At 38.7% G+C, this 8,365-nt stretch overlaps 1 non-coding gene across 1 annotated transcript; it reads right to left on the reverse strand.

The window, feature by feature from the left end:
* Window positions 1–5,841: 5,841 nt before the first annotated feature.
* Window positions 5,842–5,913, reverse strand: trnak-cuu. The gene has a single exon. It is a non-coding gene; the product is annotated as a tRNA-Lys (tRNA).
* Window positions 5,914–8,365: the final 2,452 nt, after the last annotated feature.

Genomic DNA, 8,365 nt, shown 5'->3' on the forward strand with positions numbered 1-8,365 from the left:
ATTTTATTTGACACAGTTACACTGCTTCATCAATATATCCATAATGTTTACAGTCACAATCATAACTATGTCTCATCATATACCCTCCTATTTCAGGGTTCCCAAATGTGATTGGGTGTATGGATGGAACTCACATTCCTATTAAATCTCCTTCAGTCAATGAAGGAGATTATGTTAATAGGAAGTCCATGCATAGCATCAATGTGCAGGTAACACTATAAGGCAGTTGTATCATATTTCCCATCATACTTTAAATCATTCTGATTACCATTCCCACTATCTAGGTAATATGTGATGCCATCCACCTCATCATGAACATAGAAGCCAAATGGCCCAGTTCTGTTCATAATGCCAGTATATTCAGAGAGTCATCCTTGTGCCCCAAATTCCATCAGGGTACAAATTGCTTTACATTCCTTATACAATGTCATGCATTTAAATTAGACAATATAACTGCCGTTAAGGGGGGGGGGGTATCCTTGCCTGCCATTCCTGATTATCCCCTACCCTGAACCTCAGCCTGGATCACAGGCATAATTACCTGGCCCACAGCAGAACACGGACCAGGGTGGAGATGACCATAGGCATCCTGAAAGCACGATTACGGTGCCTACGTGGGCTCAGGGTCACACCAGAGAGGGCATGTGACATTACAGCTGCATGTGCCGTTCTTCACAACATCGCCACCATGAGAGGTGAGAGGGGCCCCCCCCCACCTCTTGAAGACGGCCCAGTGGATGCCCCATTGGACCCTGCTGACCAAAGAGATGGCAGGGACATGATCAGCCTACATTACATCCAATAAAAAGCATGACTCAAAGGCTGACAGTTCTATTTCTTCATTTGCTGTAATGAAAAAAAGTGACTTTATTGCTTAATAGTCCATTCAACAAACAGATTAAATATTCATAAATGTGTCTCACCTTCAGCTGATGCTCCAGCAATTCAATTTCAAAGTCACATTTCCTAATTTGCCTCTGGAGATAGACCTTATAAAGCTCTTTGGCAGGCAACTACAAAGAAAGTCTTTTGACGTTTGCAATACAAACCAATTATTAACATGATAATTGTATCTGCAGAAATGTTCTTACACTGCCAAGGTTCATGGTGGAGCTGCATTGACCCTCATCTGCAGTAACATCCCCGCAATACTCTGAAATTGCAATGACAACATGGACGTAATTTAAAACATAAAATAAAGTGGCGGGCCATCACATACCTCGATGGGTCTCTGTCAATTTCTGTCACTGCAGATCTCTTCATCTTCATCCTGCAGTGTAATTATGTAAAGATGCTTGATCTACCAAACAGACAACTAAGGAACTAACAACATTAATCACTCACAATTATGACAGGGTGTGGTGATGAAGGAGGCTCCAGTAATACGAACTGACCATAGGCATCTGCAATACAATAAAACCAGTCAGATACTCTATGTATATTCTCAAGCAAACGCCTAATAAAAGGAGAATCAGTGTACAGTACATTATGCATCATATACAGTAATGTAGAATAAAATATTCAATAGAAATGCATGACACATAGAAGAAATGACTGGAATATGCTTTCTAAATGTCTTTGTTAAATGGTTAGTGTAGATTTGATGTATTTAACACTGCTGCACAGTGAAATCATCAATACCTCGTGACTTATAATGTGATATACCTACATGTGACTAAGCCACTTGTGTTTGTGGCAGAGTCTGATGAACTGCCCCCTGAAATCCCATCCACGACTGGTCGCCCTTTGTTGAGGGACAGTGCCAGCTCCTCAGCCGGGGTGAGGGAAGGTGGAGGTGGACCCCCGCCTGTTCGAAGGGCCTCAGACTTTTTTCTATTGGCTACATAACCACATTACATGGAATATTGTATTTCATAACAATTCTGTACGTTGGGATCTCGATATTAAAATATTACCTTGTTGGAGAATGTTTTTGTGTTTCATCTTTACTTGGGTCAGAGTCCTTCTCGTTTTAGACGTATTACAGCTGATAAGAGGAGCCACAAATCATATATTAGTCTTATATCTCCCACACACGCGCACATGCATGCACACACTTTACGAGGAGATGATTACAAATATATCTTACCCCCTCATAAGCAGTTTGCATCACCATGACAATGGGAATACAATCATACTCACACGTTCATTCTTGTCACTTTAGCCAAGCAGACAATCTCTTTCGTTGATGAAGCTGTATTGCTTTTTTTTGGTAACGATGGGCTTCAAATCCATTAGAATCTCCAACTCCGTCTCGCTGAAGGACAGCGCTCGCTGTGTTTCCACGGTGACTCCGGAAATCAGCGATCCATTGAGAATGTCTTTATGTACTTGTCGTGCACGCGCATTAACCCAGGGCTATCAAGTCGAGCGTCATTACGCCAACTCATCCGGTGTTTCGGAACCCACATACGCAGAGTAAGCAAGTTCAGGCGGATTTCAGCCAGAGTTCAGGGTTAGAGTCAGGGTAGTTTAAACATGCCTTCTGGAATACCCCCCTGACTGGGTGACAGAAACATTTAATAAACAAAGTGAACCGTGACAAAACCCTGGGAGCAACAAAAAGGTGGCAAAGTAGAAAACAGCAGATGACCTGACAAGGATGAACGAAACCAGACTCTTAAATAGGCTGAGGGCAATTAACTAAAATGACAACAGCTGTGGATCATGATGGAGCAGGAAACAGTGACAGGGAAACTCAGAGCATGACCAAAAACCACAGAATCCCTTACAGAAACTAATTCATTTACAAGAAAGATTCTAGGTAAACAATAACTTAAAGAGGTGAAGCAAAAAGGTTTCAGGGTGAACCATGGCCAAAGCAGAAAGAAACCCACCTATCAAATCCCGTAATCTTGCCTGCAAAAGAAGATCCATAAAAATTACTGAGGTCTCACTCTGACACAGAAAATAATGCACAGAACAAAACGAAAACCAAACTAATGTGGCTACAACCATAACAAAATTAAAAAGTAGTGGGCTTTATATCAATCCAAAGGGGACCCCACAATTGATACCATAGGGCACACGTGTCAAACTCAAGGCCCAGGGGCCAAATGTGGCCCTCCATGTCATTTTATGTGGCCCGCGAGAGCATAAAAGTTTTCAAATTCTTAAAATAAAAATTGGTGTGTATTTATTCATATCTAGGGGGAATCTGACTTGAAATATGGGATTGGGCAACTAAACATTAGGACTCAAACACTGTCCATATAACCTAACCTGACAGAATCAAATGTAAAAGAATTTATTCTAGAGTAACAAGCAAACATGTTTTTTTTTCATTACATTTAGTTACATGTATAAGTTAAATCTGGCCCTTTGAGGACAGCCGCTATGCTGATGTGGCCCTCAGTGAAAATGAGTTTGACACCCCTGCCATAGGCCTTTGAGGAGCATGTATCCATACTTGTAAACAATCATTAATCTGGGAGATAGCAGTAAAACCACATAATTTACATAATTTAACAAGGGCTGTTTTTATACTGTGATTGGCCCTAAAATCAACTGACACTTTTACTGGATAGCGTTTCTATTTCAAAAATCATTTAGTTGGACAAAAACTGTTTTTTCTATGGTTTTACTTAGAAATTGTAAATTGGTTGCTGGTTGATAGTCATCAAGGATGCTAGAATCTTCATTACTTGTATTCAGAAGAGGCTTCACCCCTGCCGTTTTAAAGGCAGCAGGGAAAAAACCTGTTTAAAGAAAGTAATTTCCTGTGATTCAAAGCTCAAACTTAAAGAAGTCATAAGATGTTTTTAATGGTGATATGGGGATTAGGTATAAGAGACAGGTGGTTTAACTGGGAGAAAACCCGACCAAGTGTCGCAGTATCAACAAGCTGTGACCAGCTTGTTTTATTTTATTTTTGTACATCTTTGGTTGTTCATTAAAAATCTCTTGATGTACAGTAAATTTTTGTTTGTTTTTGTCCCCTTCCTCTCTGCTCACCTGCATTCATGTTTCATGCCTCTGATTCTTTCATTTCTCCACGGTGCTGTAGATTGAGTTTTTACAGTTTTTGTTTTAAGTGGAGCTACAGCATCATTGGCTGTCCGCAAGCTATCATTAATAATTTTTACCAAAAAGTCACATGATGCAGATAAAATCTGAGCGGGAATTTAGTGTACAATATTGATAAAATGAGCAGCCACTTCAGAAGTTATGTATCGATTCCTCACAGTTCTCACTGGAACTTCCTGTCGAGTAAAATTGGTGATGCTAAAAACTATACCTCAGTAATCTGACACAGCCATGTCAACAACAGAGGACATGTTATAGGACAGGCTATACCTACTGTGCAAAGTCACGTTGTAAAGACGTCATTTCCATGTCGACCCACGGCCGTATTGTGTCCAAAACCTGAAATACGCATGCGCCAAATGCATGCGTTGTCTGGTGTCAGAGTGGCCAATCAGAGTGGCGTTTTCTGTTTGGTTTCAGACCAATTGTTCAGACGTGCTGTCTTAGCGAGAGTGGTTAGTTAGTGAAGAATAAATGACTGACTGCATAACTCGCCTGAATCAAAATAATTTTCTGAAATCAAATAAATACATAAATACTTTTCTGATCCCTTCACACAAAGTGCATTTCCACATAAATGAATCTGTACATTATAGGAAAATAAAATAAACAATATTTGAAAAGATGGCTGCCACTGTTTTTCTCAGCCTAAAGGCCTGATACAATCCATCAAAAATCACAAAAATATAGTGACAACCATCAAAAATTGAGATATTGATATTTGTGCCACATTAATCCACTTTATTCTACTGGATAATTTTGACAATTAGCAGTTATTGTGTCCAGAAAGAAGAGAACAACTGTGCAGCGCATTTCATCCTATACTGGGACTCGGAGCAAGATGTCCAGTTATACCAAGTTAGCTGCTGAAATTGCAGTTATGAAGGAATCTCTGGACTACATGTCAAGCGACATCAGTGAAGTGGTAAAAAATCAGAAAACACTGACAGGTTTCATGGACAAAGAGATCCAGGAGCTAAAGGCTATCATTAGACAGAGGGATCTAAGGATTGAACTGGAAGAAACTTTAACAAAATTAAATATTTTTGGACTCATTTAAAGGAAAATTTAAAGTAATTGCACTGTCAGAGACATGGATAAATGAAGGGAAGGAGAATGATTAGAAATTTGAAGGCTACAATTTGTATTTCAATAGCAGAACAAATAGGATTGGAGGGGAGGGGGTGCCCTTTATATTGACAGCGGTTTAAAATGGAAACCGGTGGAATGCATGACTTCTGCTGTTGATGGTTAAATGGAAAGTGTTGCTGTGGAAATAGAGTTACAAAAAAACAAAAATATGATCGTTGGGTGTGTATATAGGAAACCAGGATCAAAAATGGAAACTTTTAGGGACAATTTAGAAGATATGTTAAGTAATCTAAACCAATATAAACTATTAATAATCTGTGGAGACTTCAATATAGATCTCATAAAGCTTGATTCAGATTTACAAACATCTGATTTTTGATGCATTATATTGTAAAGCCTAGCAAAATAACATTTTCGCTCAAAGACGCAGAAATCTTTTCAACTGCGAAAACATAACAGTCCTTGCATTCAGTGATGCTGCTGCTCCATTATCAAAATGGAAAATATGCTGACGAACACAAAATATTTATGAATAAAATAAATATTATACTACAAATTAATGTGGCATATTTTGTACACTAACAGAAGTGTATAAATGTTTTTAGAGGCCAGAAAATTAAAGTTTTTGGATGATCATGTCTGTCATTTTTATAACAGTTTGAGATGCTGGATTATTTTGATCCATGTTAGATTGATGGTTGAGGAGAGTTGGTTGGGGTTTCAAGGTTCTACTGAGATTTGAACTCAGACCACTGGATTAAGAGTCCAGAGTGCTAACCATTACACCATAGAACATCACAAGATCTTTAATTGTTTTGTTAAAAAAATTGTAATGAACTATCTAGATATCTAGAAAATAATGTGGGATATTTTATTCACTAAAAGAATATTTTTTTGGGGGGGTAAAATGTCGTTGGTAAAGGCCAGAAAAGAGATGATATGTTTGGGGGAGTATGTTATTTTTAATTTGTGGCACAGGATTATTTAGATTCATGTTACAATTATATGTAGGGAGGGTAGGTTGGGTTTGAGGTGCTGGATTGTTTAGATCAGGGGTGTCCAATTCAAGGCCTTGAGGCCTGCTGTCCAACATGTTTTCCATCTGTCCTGGCATTGAGGCTCCTTATTGGCCAAATACACCTGATCCATGTAATCAACTGTAGACATGGCAGGATTTCTAGAAAACCAGTAGATTCTGGCTCTCAAGGCCTGGTTTTAGGCAGCCCTGGTTTAGATCCATGTATGTGCAAGGGGCGTTTTTAGGTTCTACTGAGATTTGAACTGAGGTGGCTGGATTCAAAGTCCAGAGTGCTAACCACTACACCATGAACCCCACAATGCCCTACATGTCTACAGGTTTTGATAAGAAAAACTGTAATGAATTGGAAAATATGCTGACCAAGATAAAAGATTTTTGATTAAAAAAATTTCAAATCTAAAAAATAATGTGGAATATTTTGTACACTAACAGTGAAGTGCAAAAAAAAAATAGTTGCTAGAGGTCAGAAAAAAGAACTTTTGTTTTCGGGTGTCAGTTATTTTTGATATGTCAGTGTGACGCACCAGAATGTTTAGATCGATGATTAGAGAGGGACTGTGTTTCACAGCCCAGACTGTGGGTGGAGTTGAGCCCAAGCGCCGTCATAGGGGAGGAGTTGAGCCTCCAGGACTATTTCTCTGAGATGCTAAGGAATGTGAGATCTAAACATTTATAAATTGAACTCATCTGTGTTTGTGATTCATATGTTCAATTTGTTTTGGCACTCACACAACCCTCTGCATTTATCCGGACTTGGGACCGGCACAAGAGAGCACTGCATTGTGTTCCCTTGTGGTTGCATTACATTCATTCACTCATTATTTCATTCCATCTGTTACATCTAACACACATAATGTCACTTTCCCATCCATTCATTTCATCCATGTATCCATCCAGTTGTTCAAACATTCATATTCACACGTAAATGACACTTTTGAGTCACCAATAATACATAAACATAAAATGCAGAAACATTGATAAATAATGAGGAGATTTGTTCAGGGGAAACCTGAGCACCAGGAGAAATTCCAAGCAGATTAAACATAAAAACAACAACCACTAACTAAGTTTTTAGTGTTTTTTTTTCTTTCTTAAATAAATACACAGCACAACGCTGATAAATGGTGAAGTTTTTTTAAGGGTGAACCTGAGCACCAGGAGAAAACCCAAGCAGATTAAACATGAATAAAAGAAACAAAAACTAACTTTTTTTGTGGTTTAAATTTCTAAAATCTACACACCACAACCTAAATTCTAAATCCTACACAATGTGGTGTGTTCCTAATTTTTTTGTGTGGTTTGAACTTGTCAAACCTAAACACCACAACCTAAATTCTAAATCCTACACAATGTGGTGTGTTCCTAATTTTTTTTGTGTGGTTTGTTTGAACTTGTCAAACCTAAACACCACAACCTAAATTCTAAATCCTACACGGTGTGGTGTGTTCCTAATTTTTTTTGTGTGGTTTAAACTTGTCAAACCTAAACACCACAACCTAAATTCTAAATCCTACACGGTGTGGTGTGTTCTTACTCCTTTTTTTTAGACCTTTTGAAAAAACTCAGAAAACCTCGGTGTGATTTTTTCTTTGGTTTTTCTTTGACATCTTTCACCTCCTCCTGCAGTTCTTGGCAGTGGTTGAGTCTGTCCTCCTTTCTCTGGATAATCTCTTTTAGTTGAGAGATTTCTTGGAGAAGGGAGGACTTTTCTTCGTCCCACTTGTGTTTGTCCTCTGCCTGCTGTTTTTCGGCTGCATTGGTCTTTGCCTTCTCTGTCAACAGAGATGTTTCCAGGTTCCTCAGTTTGCTGGTGAGGTTTGATTTTTCCTGATTCTTTTCTTTTGGCTTGTACATCTCCTGATGTAGTTGGTCAACCGTCTTTTTGTGGTCCTCTACAGACTTTCTCATTTTGACTTCCTTTTCCCGGAAAAGGTATTTTTTTAATTGAGACATTTCTTGGAGAAAGGAGGACTTTTCTTTCTGCCATTGCAGTCTTTCCTGCTCTGCAGTTTCTTTGAAGGTCTCCTGGATTTTTTCCAGTTGGTGGATTTTTTGGGTGAGTTCTGAAGTTTCACGAGTCTTTTCATGAAGTCCTTTGTAGATCAACATTTTCTCCTTTTCCATGAGAGACTGTTCAACCTGGAGCTTATGTTTGAGCTGTTCTACATTGTACTTTAAAGTTGTGGTTTCTTTAAAGTGTCCCTCCTC

This window comes from Oryzias latipes, chromosome 3 (assembly GCF_002234675.1).
Source record: "Oryzias latipes chromosome 3, ASM223467v1".
Taxonomy (NCBI): domain Eukaryota; kingdom Metazoa; phylum Chordata; class Actinopteri; order Beloniformes; family Adrianichthyidae; genus Oryzias; species Oryzias latipes.